General features: G+C 37.9%; 1 long non-coding RNA gene across 1 annotated transcript in view; it reads left to right on the top strand.

Moving 5' to 3' along the window:
* The window catches only part of LOC138835427 (uncharacterized), an 83,100-nt gene extending 76,673 nt beyond the window's left edge, over positions 1 to 6,427 (top strand). The window contains exons 2-3 of the long non-coding RNA XR_011374620.1: positions 5,403 to 5,444; positions 6,315 to 6,427. This is a non-coding gene — a long non-coding RNA (uncharacterized lncRNA). The remainder of the gene's footprint in view (positions 1 to 5,402; positions 5,445 to 6,314) is intronic.
* The last annotated feature ends 11,535 nt before the right edge of the window (positions 6,428 to 17,962 follow it).

Genomic DNA, 17,962 nt, shown 5'->3' with positions numbered 1-17,962 from the left:
ATCATTTGGGTAAATTCCCAAAACTGGGATTGCTGGGTCATAGGGGAGCTCTATGTGGTGTCTTTTGATGAACCTCCATAATATTTTCCAAAGTGGTTGAACAAGTTTACAGACCCACCAACAATTCAGTAGGATTCCCTTCTGTCCATATCCCCTGTTGTTATCTGTTGTTATTAGAGTTCTTGATTATAGCCATTCTATCTGGGGTGAGGTGGTACCTCAATGTTGTTTTGATTTGCATTTCTTTCATGGCCAGGGAGGTTGAGCATTTCTTCATGTGTTTATTGGCCATCCTCCTTTCCTCTTCAGAGAAGTATGTCTTTAAGTCTTTAGCCCACTTATTTATTGGGCAGTTGTTTCCTTGAGGGTTTGTTGTTGGGGGATTTAATTTTTTGAGTTCCAGGCATATTTTAGATATGAGGCCCTTGTCCGTTGTGTGGTTAGTGAAGATCTTCTCCTAATATGTGGTTGATCTATTGATCTTGCTAGCTATGTCCTTTGCCATGCAGAAGCTCTGCAATTTCATGCAATCCTATTTGTCTAACCTTTCTTTGATTCGTTGTGTTTCTGGGTGTCTTAAGAAAGTTTCGGCGTGTGCCAAGGAGACCTAGGTAGTCTCTTATTCACGGACTCCACTCCTAAACTACTCACGGTGATTCAAACCTTTGGCAAAGCAGCAAGGTATAAAATTAACCCTCAAAAGTCAATGGCTTTTCTGTATTCCAACAATGAGAAAAGCGTGGCTGAAATTAGGATAGCAACTCCGTTCGTAATAGCACCACAAAAAATACCTGGGAACTAACTTAACCAAAGAAGTAAAGGACCTCTATGGTGAAAACTTTAAAAACCTGTTAATGGAAATCAAAACAATGTAAAAATGGAAAACCTCCCATTCTCCTGAATTGGAAGGATCAACATCATGAAAATGGCAATACTTCCCAAGACTATAACTTCAATGTGGTACCAATCAATATTCCAACGTCATTCTTCAAGGAAATAGATGAAGTAATCCAAAAATTCATATGGATCATAAAAGACCTCAAATAGCAAAAATTATCCTTAACAGAAAGAACAGTGCTGGAGGAATATCAATACCAAATTTCAAACTCTACTACAAAGCCACAGTAATCCAAACAGCTTGGTAGTGGCAAAAGAACAGACCTCAGGACCAATGGAATAGAACTGAAATCCCCGAAATGAACCTACAGACATATAGCCATTTAAACTTCGATAAGGTAGCTTTACAAAGAATGGAAGAAAGACAGCCTCATCAGTAAATGGTGCTGGCAAAATTGGGTTACTACTTGCAGAAAAATAAAGCTAGATCCTTATATATTACCCTGCACCACAATCAACTCCAAATGGATCAAAGACCTTGGAGTCAAAGCAGACACTCAAATAGTCATTTTATAATGATGAACTGCTTAGTGTCTCTGGCTCACATATATAATCCAAGCTATAGTTAAGAATAAAGGTATGAGAAACAAACACCGAGTGTGCGTTGTTCATGATGCTTTGCATTGGCATGATTTAATATCGTTTGTTTCTTATACTACAATGCTCTTATTTTTATTTTTACCTTGGTGGGGGATATAGGTTCTAGCCAGTGTTTAGCCTTCTTTGGTTGAGAGGGAGCCATGTGGTAGTTCTTGCCTTGTATGGCATGTAATTGAAATCCTCCTGCTTTCACCTCCCCATGGACCAGGGTGATAGAAGTATTCCATCATGCACAGCCAGGGGTGGGGATCATTGCAGGTAAAATTTCACTGGTCTTGAAATGATGTCCCAAAAGGCTAGCTTTACAGGCATATGCCTTCAAAACCTTGTTGTATTCCGTTTCAGTTTGAAGTAGTGTTTGTACATACTTAGAGATAAAATGGTAACACATTACATGTTTAATATATAGAATAGTCAATATAATTAGCAAGTTGATCTCCTAAAACATTGCAGCTAATATATTTTGGTAACTTCCTCACTCTGCTAGTCACTTTTTCGAATATACCATAAACATGAATACATTAATAATGTGCACTAGAAGATTAAATGTTGATAGATATAGACAAGTTAGACTATGTGTAGTAAATATATATTTATCTATTGCTGCTTTGAAGAACATTATCATATATTCACCATAAAAATACCACCATATATTCACCATGACAATAATTTTCCTGCAGTGTAGAATTTTCCATTTCATTATCTGCCATCTTTTAATCTTTTTACATTCTCATAAGTATGAATTTTTTCTTGTTTCTTATGTTTTGAAATTATTAAGATGGAATTTAAAAAATCGTTGAGTCTCCTAAAATTAGCACATTTTGTTTGGTTTTGTGTTGCTAAATCATTAAAACCAAGGTTTCCTGAAAGTTATGCTAGCAGACTATATCACTATATTGTATTGTAATTACATCTTATTATTGTATTTTGATATAGGATTTTGCTGTTGCTGTTTTATGATATAGTGTCTTGAAGCCGGACTGAAACTTGCAACTCCACTGCCTCCATTAACAATGCTTTATCACCAGGTACTGGAGGCTGATAATTATAACTCTAGCTAATCAGGAGGTTGATAACTGATATTTAGTTCAGACAGCCTGAGCAGGAAATATTATGAGTCTCTCCTCTCTAGTTCACTAAAAAAAAAGCTTGCAGCTGAACTGTAGTATAATTGGTAGAGCAATAAGGTCAAGGGAAAGAAGCATGGGATTGTCATATAGCCCCCGAGTTCAAGCCCTAAGACACAAATATGCACAGACACACATTCATACACACATACTCCCACACACTTGTACACGCACAAATTACCAGGCAAAGTTGTACCTTAAATACTTATCCAGAGATCGGACAACTGTCTACTTACTTGTGAAGGATTTTCCTTGATTATTTTGATGGAGGAGGATAGTTCATGGGACACAGACGACAAGACTTTAGTGAGGAATACTTTATAAACGACTAGCTTATAAAAAGAACAGGAGCAGGGTTTTTATCTTTAAATCTTACATTCCTTCAACTATACTATTTAAAAAAAATCATTGAATTATGAGAAAACAATGCACCTCTTCCCTTCTCCCCTTCCCCTCTGTCATAAAATATGACAAAAGATTCAAAAATACTCTTTTATCTTACAAGAATGTACACCTGTAAAAATGTCTGTCTATATGTGTAACAATACATGTGTTTTCCAATACTTGTTTGATTTTCCCACCGCTAAGAACTTGCCTTTTTTCCAGATGAAAGCACACTGGGGTTTCAAAGGCAAGTAAGATTAGGAAACAAAAACCTAATAATGTCTTAGGAAGTAGATGTCAAAAATTGATGCAAGAAGCACATGGCAGGCCGAGGGGGCCCTGAGAGGCAAAATGATTTGTGCAGGATGAGAGGAATAGTGACAAATAAGGCCTGGATCTGACCTAGGAAGGGCTATTTGAGGTTGAGACATGCCTGTATCTAGGCCTAGCTGAGGCTATTGGGATTTGACAATGTCCACATGTGTATAAATTGATGTGGGAGGGGAGATTTCAGCCTCCAGTTTGTCTTGGGGATGGTCTTATGTGAGCAAGCAGCTTAGATCATTGGGCTCTGAGAGATGACACTACCTCACTCACAATGGAATAGAATATAGATCTCTGAGAGCCACGCAACTATAACCTACAGTTAGCTCAAGCCAGCTCACTTGGCCTGTGGCTCAGGAACAAGAAAGATGTTCCTGTACTGTTTTCAAAGTCAAGAGACTCAGGTCTCAAGCATGAGAGGTGTGAGTGCCTCACTCGATGCTGCAGACATTCGATCAGTGCCCAACCACGAATCCAATGTCTCAGGACTTTTTATAAGAAGAAACCAAGGAAATCACAAGGAAATTCAGGCCAGGTATAACTATGACAGTAAACCTATTTAATCTCATCCTAGCCCACACTAGAAACTTCTTCTTATGTGCTTTTATATGTGTAGACAGAAAATATTTGCTGTGCACTTTTCAATCCACTCTACTACAATTACTCAGTTTGAAGTGTACTCTCATTTCCATGTTTCATAGATCCATTCTTTTTTACCACCTGAGTGTGACAATGAGTCCATCCAAACCCTGAATGTGCCTTATTATGTATGGAGCCTGGACTCAGGCTTTCTGGAAATTCTGGTAATGGACCTTGTCCCTGCCTACCAGAAAGCTGATCCCTTCTATGTGGGAAACTTCCTCCACCACTTCACAGAGTGTAGGACAATGGAGCAGTTGCTGGATATTCTGAAAGTGAGTGTTCCTGGGCTGGGAAGGTGGCTTAGTGGTAGAGAGCTTGCCTTGTATGCATGAGGCCCTGGGTTCGAATCCTGACCACGACATAAGCAGAAAACAAGCCAGAAGTGGTGCTGTGGCTCAAGTGGTAGAGTGCTGGCATTGAGCTGAAGAGCTGAGGGACAGGGCCCAGGCCCAGAGTTCAAGCCCTGACAAACAAAAAAGTTAGTGTTCCTAAGCCAGGCACCAGTAACTCACACCTGTAATCCTAGATACTCAGGAGACAGAGATCTGAGGTTCACGGTTCAAAGCTAGCCCTGGCAGGAAAGTCCATGATACTCCTCTCCAATAAGACACTAGAAAACCAGAAGTGGTGCTGTGGCTCAAGTGGTAGAGTGCTCCCCTTGAGCTGAAAGGCTGAGGGATAGCACCCAAGCCCAGAGTTCAAGCCCCATGACAAACAAAAGAAGTTAGTGTTCCTCCTTCAAACCCAGGGCTGATGATACCCCCTGGCAGAATATTGGAATACTAGGTACATCTCTGAGACAGTTTCACTGGGGTCTAGTCAAAGGAGCTTGGCTTGAGACAAAGAAGTGCAGTCTTTGGCTAATTCCTTAGGACTGGGCTGCCAGAATATTTCATGTGCCTCATAAGCTAGTGGAGCCTTAGTAATTTGCTTGCTGAGAGAAAAGGATTTAAGGAAGGAGCAAGTGGCACCCAACGTCAACGCTCACCTAGGAAATCACTATCTTTGAGGCCTTTGAAGGAATATAGACAGAAGAAAGGAGGCAACTTTTACTTTAATTGGGGGCTTGAGTGCTGTTCCATTTCTAACACACTACCAATTGAGCCCCAGGTCCAATTCTGGCTTTTGACTGGTTAATTGAAGATAAGTATATTTAGATTTTTACAAACTAGACTGGCTTCAAACTGTGATTCTCAGATCTCACCCTCCGGATTAGTAGGATTAGAGGCATGAGCCATTGTGCATTTATTTGGACAGATGCACATAAGCATCTTCACAGAATTACCATGAAGTTGTATATACATATCTGCAATTTTGTGTGTCATGTTTACATTACCATGTGGGACTTAGCGAGTCCTATGTGTGTCCTGTTAGTTCAGAAAAGGAGAAGCATAGAGTTAACTTCCTTCTCTCCTCCCATTGGTACAGATACTTCTACCATAACTGAGAAGAAGATGAACAAGTGAAGAAGTAAATGGACGCTGGCACAAAGAATTCTATCCTTGAAAACTTGGTATCTTTGACGTTTCTGAATCAAACTCAACTTTCTTCTTTGAACACCAGTTGTGATTTTCAACAGGGGGTTGAGGCTTGGCACATCAGTGGATAGCAGATTACACAGTTGTGTTTGTGGTTGTGCTTTTGGACTCTCATGGATGACAGGGAGGGCTGTGTGTAGCAAGTCAGATCCAGTGGGGAAAAAATTTCTCTTCCTATTACAGGGAGAATTTTAGAGGATTATATTTGAGAAATTACTAGAAGTGGGTTGTGAGGAGCATCCTGCTTGCAGGAGTCTCTTTCCACTTCCCAACACTCAATCTGCCCACAGCGTTGTTTGTTTCATCCTCCCCATGTGGATGGACTTCTACCCTGATGATTTCTATGAGCCCAAGAACAATGACACCCTGAAAGAACTTACACAGAATGCCAACCTCATCATGGCCTCTTCAGACCTGCTCTTCCGCTTACATATTTTTCTGGACCAGCTGGAGGAACCCATGAGACCAAGAAAAAGAGGAAGAAGTCCTTGTTTAGATGCCCCAGAGCTTGTGAGTAGGGATGGAACCTGAGTCTCTAGGGATGTTTCTGATTGGCCAAGAGCCCTTAGTACTCCCCAGCTTGGCAAAATTTCCTTTTATGGATATTCTTTGCCAGGTAATGTCTGTTCTCCTTTTGAAAGAACTTGGAAGTAGCCACTCATTAGAAAAAGCCTACCTCCTCATCAGTGTTCAGTCCCAACTCAAATCCTACTGCTTCTCCTATTAGATCATCTTGGAAGTTTAGTGACACCTTAACTACGAGGGTCTACTCAAAGACTCCTGTACCTATTTTCATTCTCAGGTTTGCATCACCGTAGAAAAGCTTCTGCAGAACTCCAGGTAAAGAACCCATCAGTGATGTCGTCTATGGTGACTGATGGAGATTGGAAGCCATCGCTGATCTCCAGAAATCCTGTGAAGGTAGAGGGTGTTTTTCAATTTGTAGAAAGGCCAAAGTAGGTTTTGAGTCCTGTGGACATCCCACTGATTCTGAACCCCACATGTGATGCAGGTGTATCTACACATACCACCAAGGAAGAAGACGATACAGAATGTCTTCCATTGATGTTCACAATCCAGCTAGATCAGCTCTAAATCAGTCAACAAAAAAACACTTCTTGGTGTGATGGTTAAATATGTGCTAATGGAAAATGACTCCAGTCTATGTTTAGGAAAACCAATAAGTGAGGTCCAAAATCTAGATTCAGTTGAGGAAAGGGAATCTTTCCTCACAGAATACCCAGACCAATCTCTCTTCTTGCAAGGGATCCAATTTCCAGTTGATAAATTAGAATCTGTCCCTCCCTGGACTCAGGAAGAAAATCCTGTCTTTATTGAGGAAGTAGATCCCTTTGAAGACTCTGAGGCAGAATTTCTGTCTGAAGGTAACTTAGAGACCAATCTAGATTTTGAGATTCCTTCTCCCCTTCCTAAGAAAATCCTTATTTTTCTTTTTTTTCTGATTTTTGTAAAAGGTTCATTCTATTTATTTTTCTAACTTTATTAATATGTAAATATTTTTGACATATTCTAGAATTCATGAATCCTAAATATATTTCTTTTTAAACCTACAAACTGAAGAATCGTGCATACCTGTTCTGGAGGCGGGGAAGCAGAGTGACAGGGGGCTGTAGAAGAGAGCCTACTGGATATAATGGGAGCTGTTAAATGCAACAAGAGTGAGAAGGAAGCCAGGCCATGCCTGTATGGGGTGATAAGGTGGCTACAAAAGGTCTAGGACATAGCAGATCAGATGTCCTAGAAAGCTATTCTGTAAATTGGGACAAATACCACAATACTTATAGCGTTAAGTGGGACTCTCTTCCAACAATGAGTTCAAATCTGTATACATTTTCATTGCATTCATTTGCCTTGAGCAAATATGGAAGGAAAATTTGGCTCCAATAATATAAAAAGTCTACTTTGGGCTGAAAATATTTGACACAATATATAGGAGATATGTATACTGGAAAGTAAAAGCCATCATCAATAGAAGAAAGAAGGCTTACATAGATGAACAAACACAAAATCAGGAAAAATTTCCACAATTAAATCAGTTATATGTAAATACATGTTATATTCTTTATGTTCTACATAGTATATTATGTAATATATAAGATTCAATATGATTTTTCAAAGTAAAAAGGCATTTAAAATTTTAGAATTGCGTGTTTTTTGCACAAAACATTAGTGTAAATGTTATTGGAGAAAGTAGTGATATAATTTGATTATAATTATATGAATATATATTTGTGTGTTTCTAGATATAACACTGATTATACATAAATATTATATACATATATTTGTATATATCTGTCTATGAAGTGAATATAATGAAAGTGAATATAATGAAACTGAGTTTAGTATGTATAAAAAAGTTGAGTACATGAGACTCAAACCTGTAATCCTACTGATGTAGGAAGCTCGGTTTTGAGTTTTAGTATCTCTTATCCCCAAGCCCTAGATTTTTCAGAGGAGGCATGGGCCCTCCAGTGTAGCAAACAAACATATGCCATGGGATCAAACTCCCTGACCACAGAGGAAAGTCAGTAGAAATCAGGACAAGCTTCTTATCTTGACTGTGTACTCAGTTCCTGTACCAAGAAGGCCATCTTTAGAACACCAGATGGAAAGTTGGCATTCCCTCCACAAGGTTCTAAAAAGATCCTTCTGAACGATAGTCTGACTATATTGAATTAAATCTTTTTCCCTTCGCAAGCTGCAAACACATAGAAATATGACAAGAGCTAAAGAAAGATGGTCAAAGACTTACAAATACATAAAATTATATACTCTGTTTCAGTAATTCAATGACAAATTATCAAAGGCATGTCGAATTTTTTTAAAGGAAATAGAAACATACTCTGAGTTTATCAGGAACTGGGTGATATTTTGGTTGCTGAATTGTTGAATGCACTTCTGGGCAAAGGAGACACATACCTTGGGGAAAATTGTGTGGGGTTGGGTGTCCTCACACGGCTTCACAATAAAATGGCCATAACATCTAGGATGTCACAGCCAACTTTGCCATGGCAGCAAGTAGGTGTCAGGCACTGATTTTGCCCTGAAGTGGACTCAACAACACCAACAGGCAAAAAGAATGAGAAGGAATGACTATTATCCACCAAACTTCAGCTTAAATAGCTGTCCTTACCAGAACTAGGATAAATTGAGCTGGAAAAGGCTGATCTCCATGTCAGGATCCGGAGCACTAAGGACTAGTGTGTGTGTGTGTGTGTTTGTGTTTGTGTGTGTGTGTGTGTGTGTGTGTGTGTGTGTGTGTGTGTGTGTCTGTGTGTGTGTGTGTGTGTGTGTGTGTGTCTGTGTGTGTGTGTGTGTGTGTGTGTGTGTGTGTGAATACTGGGGCTTGAACTCAGGGAGATGACCTTTAGCTTTTTTTAATCAAGGGTAACAGTCTACGACTTGAACCAAATTTCCATGTCTTGATTTTGAATGGTTAATTAGAGATCAAAGTTTCAATGTTGCACATGTTCATTCTTTGTCCCTCCTTTTCAATGACACCTTTAACTTCTTTTTTTTTTTGGGTCCGGTCATGGGGCCTGAACTCTGGGCCTGGGCGCTGTCCCTCAGCTCTTCAGCTCAAGGTTATCGCTCTACTGCTTGAGCCACAGCGCCACTTCCGGCTTTTTTCTTTTTTCTTATGTGGTGCTGAAGAATCGAACCCAGGGCCTCGAGCATGCAAGGTAAGCGCTCTACCACTGAGCCACCTTCCCAGCCCCCCTTAAACTTCTGAAAGAGAGATAAATGTAAAAAAAATGAAAAAAATGAAAGAAAATAAATATCATCTTGTTTCTGTTTCCTGGTCACTGATTATTTTTGAGATAGTGCTTCTTACTAATAAGAATTATTGGTAGAATCTGAAAACCTATTTGAGTAATAAATGGACTAGGAAAAATGTTGTCTCCTATTTTTTATCACTACATTTCTTTTTGTCTAAGTATACATGCCAGACTTACCCTAAGGGCCTAGAATAAACAAAATGGCTTATAGAGCTCAGATCATATCTTTCCACAGAAGATGACAGCCCCAGAAGAAAAACTTGTCCACAACTTGCACAAGGAAGAGAGAGTTTGATGTCTCCTTAAATCTTAGGATCGAATACTCATGAAGAACCCTGGGGACTGATGACAGCTTAAGGACCTAACATTTCCTGTGTCGTTCAACCATAGGAACAGTCACCAGTCTCCCATCATACTGTAGGTGCCACGCCTGACTGGTGACCTTGGCTGTGTCATGAGAACGTGCAGCAGGGCTCTGTCATGGTCATTGGAGAGTCAGTATTGCACACTAAGAGGACATTCATGAAGGTGGTAACAAGGCCTGAGTCAGGGTTTGTCAGATATAGATGATTTGTAACAGGCACTACTGTATTCTGGCTAAGAATGTGGATATATCATCGGGGTCTTGCACACAAATTTATCAAGTGTTAGCTTGCAACATTTCTGCATGAAAGCCAACAAAAGGTCATCAATGCCCTCTGAACATATTCTCATCAATATTTAGTAAGTAAAAAGCTATAAAAATCAAGTTCATCATGACGAAAAATCTGATATGAAAACCAAATTGCAGGAGCATTTACAAAAAATGTTTTTCTGTATGTATCAAATGTGACAAAATATTAAAAATTAATGAAGCTGGGAAAGTTAAATTGATTTCTTTTTTACTATGGTTGCAACTGTCTTTTACATTTCAACTACTTAACAAAAAGAAGGTAGGCCAAGTACCACTGGTGGCTCACACCTGTAATTCTAGCTAGTTAGAAACCTGAGATCTGAGGAAAGTGAATTGAAGTTAGACTAGTTAGGAAATCCACTGAAACTTTGATCTTTAATTAACCATTCAAAATCAAGACATGGAAGTTTGGTTCAAGTCTTAAACTGTCAACCTTGATTAAAAAAGCTAAATGTCAGCTCCCTGAATTCAAGCCCCAGTATTCACACACACACACACACACACACACACACACACACACACACACACACACACACACACACACACACACACACACACACACACACATTCTCAAAAATAACCAGTGACCAGGAAACAGAAACAAGATGATATATATTTTCTTTCCTTTTTGTCATTTTTTTCAGAAGTTAAAGGGGTCATAGAAAAGGAGGGACAAAGAATGAACATGTGCAACACTGGTATTCAATTGGTACTATGTTGAAAATTACCTATGAAATTTGTTTTGGGGGAAGAATGGGAAAACAGAAAAAGAGATAAAGTGAAAGGGTAAAATTGTCCAAAAAAATGCACTCAGGGAATTAGAGCTGTGGTGCAATATGAGTGCCATTATTCAGCAAAAGAGCTCAGAGAAAGTGTCCAGGCCCTGGATTCAAGCCTCATTACTGACTAAAACAAAAACAAGAAAAAAGAAATGTAATCCTTACCACACGATTGTAACTAAAACCTCTACAGCACAATAATAATAATAATAATAATAATAATAATAATAATAATAATAATAATAATAATAATGATAGAAGTAGATGATGATGAAGAAGAAGAAGAAGGAAGTTAAAAAAAACCAAACCAGTGAGAAAAATTGAGAGAGCAAGGGAAGGACTGACCTTTCAAAAAGAAATATATCCATACCTGACTTATATGCCTGTAACCTCAGTGTAATTCACATTTATAATAACAATACAAAAGAAAAAACAGAAATGTAGTGCTGGAGCCATAACTCAAATGGGAGGTCAGACTAATATGTATGTGATACCAAGGTCAACCCCCTTATCAATTTCTCCTTCAAAAATGGTTCTTCTTATCACTTGTGCTTTCCTTAGCTTATGAAAAGGGGTGCAGTTAAAGAAAGAGAAAGGTAATCTGTCAGGCACAGAACTGTACTTGCAAAGAGCAGTACTCACTAGAACACATGTTTACTAGACCACTTGATGACTCCACGTTTTCTGAAATAAACAGAACTAGTTGGAATTGAATACATGCTCCACTGTATACTAGATGGGGGCTCAAAATTATTGAAACTCTCTGGATCTCAAATTCTTTACAGGTAAAATGAGCATAACAATACGTACCTCACAGCATTATGAGATCTGGTTGTCATCAAACATGGAGCGGTTTTATCTTTGGTGTGTGTGCAACACTCAAACATTGCTGGAAGGAGTAAAAACTGGCATGATGTTTACTATATTACTTAAGAGTAATACAACATGCCTGTAATCCTACTTACAAAAGAGGCTGAGAAAAGAGGATCAAGGTTTTAAGTCTGGAGGAAACTGGATCAGATTCATCTCCAATGATGTCTAAAAAAGATTGAGGTGGAGTTTGGTTCAAGTGGTAGAGTGCTATACTGGAGCATAAGCCTCAGGAACAGTGCCAAGGGACTGAGTTCAAGCCCTAGGACCAGCACAAGCACACACACATGCACAAGCACACACACACACTAAATTGTTTGTGTTCCTATCACCCTGCTTAACAATATATTTCCTTTTCCAAGCTCACCTGATTTTTTCTGTTTTAAAAGGGACTTCTGTGTAGCACAGGCTGCTCCTAAACTTACAATCCTCCTGGGTACTGGGAGTACAGGCAAGCCTACTATAATTGCCTTCACTCAGTAACTCTATTTATAACATATTAGCAAGAAATTCATTCATACTCATGAAGATATTTGGCTTAAAGCTGTTCACAGTAATATTCTACTGTACAAAATGTAAATAATATAACTGGATATGGTACGATCCTACCACATGGTAATACCAGCCAATACTCAGGAACCTGACACAGGAGAATAAGCAGGTGAGGAAAGCCTGGTCTACGCTGCAAAACCTGGTCTCCAAAGGAAAGAAATTCTATAAATATTAATCTACTATGAAACATACAATATGTTAAATTTATATAATGTAACAAATAGATCATTATTAATAAAAATAAAATCTTGGCAGAAATTTTAAATACATACATATGCATATATATTTAAACTTGTAGAAATAAAATTTCAAGTGCTTTTATCTGCATCTTTCAGTCTACCTGTCACCTACTTATTTACTGACACATTGATTTCTGTTTAGTCTTCACAAAACACTGTTCTCTCACATAAGTACACAAAATTGTAAAACAAAAAGTACAAAACAAATATTATCATAAATACAAATGTAGTTTAATCCCTACCAAAATAATTTGGAGAAAACATACATTAAGTTAATGGCATTGTATACTGCTCAGGAAGGGGAATCTAGGAAAATGTAGATTGTATGTGTGTGTGTGTGTGTGTGTGTGTGTGTGTGTGTGTCTGTCTGTCTGTCTGTCTGTCTGTCTGTCTGTCTGTCTGTCTGTCTGTCTGTCTGTCTGTCTGTGTCTGTGTGTTTTCCATGAGTAATATTGGAGTTAGAATTAAATGTATTATTCTTGCTTGGTCTTTTTGCTCAAAGATGACACTCTACCACTTGATCCACATCTCCACTTCTGGATTTTGTTTTCTTAATTGGAGAAATATCTCAGATTTTCTGCATGGGCTGCTTTAAACCTGAATCCTCAGTTTTTGACCTCTAAAGTAGATAGGTTTTAAAATATGAGCCACTGGTGGAAATCAACTACGTTAATATTTTTGCCTGTTTGAATGAATTTTAAAGTAATACATATATGTTACATTTGAGAGTGACTGGAAATAGTCATTAACGTTTAACAGAATTTAAAACATACAAAGCTGAGAATGGCAAGTAGCTGAGAACAGAATGGAATAAATCAAAATTACCTATGACAGTTTTCATTCTGTGCACAGAAATAATTACATTATTGGAGCCCAAAGCCATCAGATAGCTGAGCTCCAGCTGGCTGCTATGCTCATGAGGCTAGCTGGTGCTATTCACCAGAATGTGATGTTGTTGGATAGTAGGGATCAGCTTCAAGTTAAGAACCTGAAATATTTCTATTCATCTAGAAGAGGAAACATACCAGGACAAGAAATGTGATTAAAATTGCTGAATGCAAAAACCATCCAAAGGAAGACCGAATAACTTTCTATATCTGAAAAGAGTATTCTCTCACAAAGAATCATGAGCTGAATATAGTGGTCAATGTTTGTAATCTCCGAACTTGGGAGGCTGATTTAGAAGTTAGCTTGAGGCCAGCCTAAGTTTTAGGCAATCAGAAGGACATATAGTAAAATGCTATCTTAAAACAACAACAACAAAAGACCCAGTGACTGGGAGTATTTTTAGTGGTAGAATGCTGGCCTTACATGCAAGAAGCACTTGATTTGATTCCTCAGTATGTCGTAAGCAGAAAAACTGGAAGTGGTGCTGTGGCTCAATTGGTAGTGTGCTAGCCGTGAGCAAAAGAAATTTAGGAAGAGTGCACAGGCCCTGATTTCAAGCCCCAGCTCTGGCAAAATTAAAAAAAAAAAAACAAGTGCAAAATGCTGTTTGTTGAAATAAATATGTTGAAGAATTTTTATACTCACTAGAAAATAGTGCTGTTGGGAATTCATAATGAACTTTGTTAGGAAAAATTAAAATAAATTAATGAAATATTATCTGGCATTGGAAAGAACATAGTGAGATGTAAAAATGATTGGTGCCTATAGTTAATTGATACAACAATGTTATAGATACACTTGCCAAACTGTGATTTTTTTAAGTATACAATCGTGGGTTTGTTCTTTTTCAAAATAATTTTACTGCCAGGCCTAGCTACTAAGGAGACTGAGAACTGTTCGAATCCAGCCAGGGCAGGAAAGTCTGTGAGACCTTTATATCCAACTAAAGGTTCAGAAAATGTGAAGTGGCACTGTTGCTTAAGTGGTAGAGTGCTAGTCTTGAGCTGAAGAGTTGAGATACGATGCCCAGGCCTAGAGTTCAAGCTCCACAACTGACAAAAAATAGTAATAGTAATAATATTAATTTTATTGTTACTATTAAGGTGTTATATATAAAGGCTACCAATTCATAAGTTTTTTTCTTTGCTAAAAGAAATACCTATCCATCTTCATTGCCAACAGCCAGGATTTGGCCATCTGCTTTCTAGCTGATCTCTCGATGTAGAGGCAATGTGTAATACAAAACAATACAAACCCTTTCTGACTATAAATAATTTTTTCCCTGCACATCTTAAAAATCAATGCTGACAACATGAAATTAAAAATCCCTAAGTTTAAAACATTCTTCTAAACAAGTTAAAGAAATCCTGATAACAAGTATTTTAAGAATAATTTCAGAGAGCTTGAACTCAGGGCCTGGGTTCTGTCTCTGAGATTTACTACTCAAGATTGGGTTGCCAGTTTGAGCCACAGTGCCACTTCCAGTTTTCTCGTGATTAGTTGCACAGAAGAGTCTCACCAACTTTCCTCTCCAACCTGGCTTTGAACTAGGATCTAGAGATCTCAGCCCTCTGAGTAGCTAGGTTTATAGGCCTGAGTCCCTGGCACCTGGCTTTTTGCTTACCTGAGACAGAGGCCAGTTAATATTAAATGTCAATCATGTTTAATTTTGTAAAATGAAGTTAACTGAAATGCCTTCCACTAGAAATAAGGAATCAAATGAGTAGGTGGGTTACAACGTTATTACCAAAAGTTACATATTTTCCTTGTGTTTTTTTTCTTCCAAAATTGTGTGCTTTCCAGAATCATACCTTATCTTTCCTTGCTAATTTCTTTGGTTTATTTCATAATTGTCCACAGCTTCTTCAGCAATCATTTACTTATGTGAAGAGCTTTCAAACATCTATTTTCAGCCCAAATTCCTTGTATACACCTCTCATCCATATATTCAGCTGACATAAAAACTTGTGAAACAGTAATCATCTCTTATCAGTATTGGATATTAATGTGTAAGTTAAATTTAAGAAAATAACATCAATAATTGTAACATGATTTTAATAATAATGCTAAACATAAATACAACGTTGATTATATTCTGAGCAATTTAATAAAAACCTCCAGGAAAAGAAATCACTTTTTTTAGTGCTGATATTATGGTTTAAACTCAGGACCTTACCTTCTCACTTAAGCTTTTTCCCTCAAGGGTGGTGCTCTGTATTTCAACCACAGCTCTCCTTCGAATTTTATTTGGGGGATAACATAGAGATAAGAATCTCATGGAATAAAAACAATCATTTGTGTCCCTATCTTATTTCACATAACATTCTCTTATAAGGTTATATGGTACCATGTACTACTTTCTGAAAGTGAGGTTAACCATGGGACCTATGGTTATTGGAGCCTCGCTTATTTCACTTAATAAAATTGTTTCCCCATCTTTCCATTTCCTAGCAAATGGGGCGATTTCATTCTCTCTGATGGAGGCATAGAATTCCAGTGTTTGTGTGTGTATCACATTTTCTTGATCCATTCATCTACTGAGAGGCATCTGGGTTGGTTCCATAATTTAGCTATGGTAAATAATGCTGCAATAAACATAGTTGTGCCTGTAGCTTAGTATGGACTTGTGTGTTATCATTTGGTAAATGCCCAAAAGTGGGATTGCTGGGGTATAGGGGAGCTCTAAGTGGAGTCTTGGAAAAAATTATATTAAGTAAAGTAAGTCAGACAAAAGAAACATAGGTCCCATGGTTTCCCTTATTTGGAATAACTAGTGTATATCTGGCACACGCATAAGAGTTCAAAAGCTATGTACATACCAACAGATAAGATGATGTTAAGCGAAGTGAATCCCAAGATAGGCTTTATAATTTACCATGTGATTTCTTTTTGTTTTTGTTTTTGTATTTTCCCCCACCAAGGTATAACTCCTTTTTTCACTGTATTTAATGTATGTGCCCTGCATCTTGTATACACCATTTCTCTAACTTGGGTAGGGCAAGGGAAAAAACAAAATGTTTAAATAGGGCAGGCTGACCCGTTGTAACAATGAGATGCACAAGACACTATGTTGAAAAAGAATCTTTACAATATGGGTGGGGAAGCAGGGAAGGGAGGAGAGGGGGGTGTGTAGTTGTGGAGGTGGGAGGAAGAAAGGGTAGGGGAAAAACAAAGGAGGAGGTACAATACCTCATAGAAAATGTACTCATTACCTTGCTCATGTAACTATAACCCCTCTATACCATATTTTTACAGTAAAAACCTCTTTTATAAAACAGAAGGTGTCATGTACACCAAGTATAGCAGCCCACATATGTAATTCCCGCTGATTGGGAAGCAGAGATGACAAGGATCATGGTCTGAGGCCAGGCCAGAGAAAAAACTGCCAAGACGGCCATCCTAACGAATGAGCTTTCCATAGTGGTTCACATCTGTATTCCTAGCTAATTATGTGGGAGGCATAGGTAGCAAAGTCTCAGTCAATCTAAGATCAGACCCGGGCAAAAAGTTCAAGACCTCAAGTAATTAAATGGACTAGAAGTATGGTAAAAGTAGTTGAGCTTCTTGATGCTATTCAACCAGAGTCCTATCTAGCAAACAGGGAACCCCTGAATAGAACCCTTCCACCAAATCCTAAATAATTTTAGCCTATTTGAACATCTAATTTCAAGGAGCCTGACAGATCAGAGATGATGACATTCTCTTTAAAATTAGGTATTCAAAAGAGACAAAGTTATTTAGATTTTGAAAAAATTGAAAAGGAAAATACATGTGATTTTTGTTAGCTCTGTAATTCTTGAAAACATGAAATGTACTCAAGTATTTAATATATATCCATATGTGTGCATATGTCCATGTATATATGTATATCCAAGTATGTATGTATATATATGTATATATACATACATATATGTATATGTATTTATATGTATGTATATATACATACATACATACAAGTGGTTCATCTCTATTCTGTGTAGCAAATGGTACAAATGAATCTGTATAATCACTATTCAAAGGCATGAATAGACAAAGAGAATGAGCAAAGAACTCATATTCAGGAAATTATGGCTAGCCCATAACCCTGAAAATCTTTTACATCAGTTTGCATGTTTCAGTTACTGCAGTACAGGGACAGTAGGACAACAGTGGGATACTAGGCAGATGAAATTAGAAATGAGAGATACAAATGTTAAAATATTCTTTCTTATGGGTAAGTAGAATTTCCTCTGTGTGTGTGTGTGTGTGTGTGTGTGTGTGTGTGTGTGTGTGTGTGTGTGTGTGTGTGTGTGTGTGTGTGTGTATTACATTTTCTTGATTTTTTTTCTCTTGAAGGTTATCTGGGCATATTCAGTAAGAATGGTCTGGATGAAACCTTTACTATATCCTGGTTTGTAATCTTTCAGGTAAATGCCTGGAGTAGAGTTGCTGGATCATATGGAAGTGGGTAGTCAAATGAGGGGTGAAGGGTTAAAAGGTAGATGAATGACCAGGAGAAAAGGGGGAAAATGCAGAAAGGAATCCAATAAACATCCTACAATATTAAGAAGAGTGAAGGAAGAAGTGCATAGAGGAAGGATGGATGAGAACATTGAAAGGGTTGGCACTGATCAAGGTATATTGTACGCATAAAATGCTTTGTTTAATGA

This window comes from Dipodomys merriami, unplaced genomic scaffold, assembly GCF_024711535.1.
Source record: "Dipodomys merriami isolate MVZ:Mamm:240054 unplaced genomic scaffold, mDipMer1.0.p SCAF_238, whole genome shotgun sequence".
Lineage (NCBI taxonomy): Eukaryota > Metazoa > Chordata > Mammalia > Rodentia > Heteromyidae > Dipodomys > Dipodomys merriami.
Note: the sequence above shows the minus strand (reverse complement) of the source record. Positions and strands in the feature narration are given on the sequence as shown.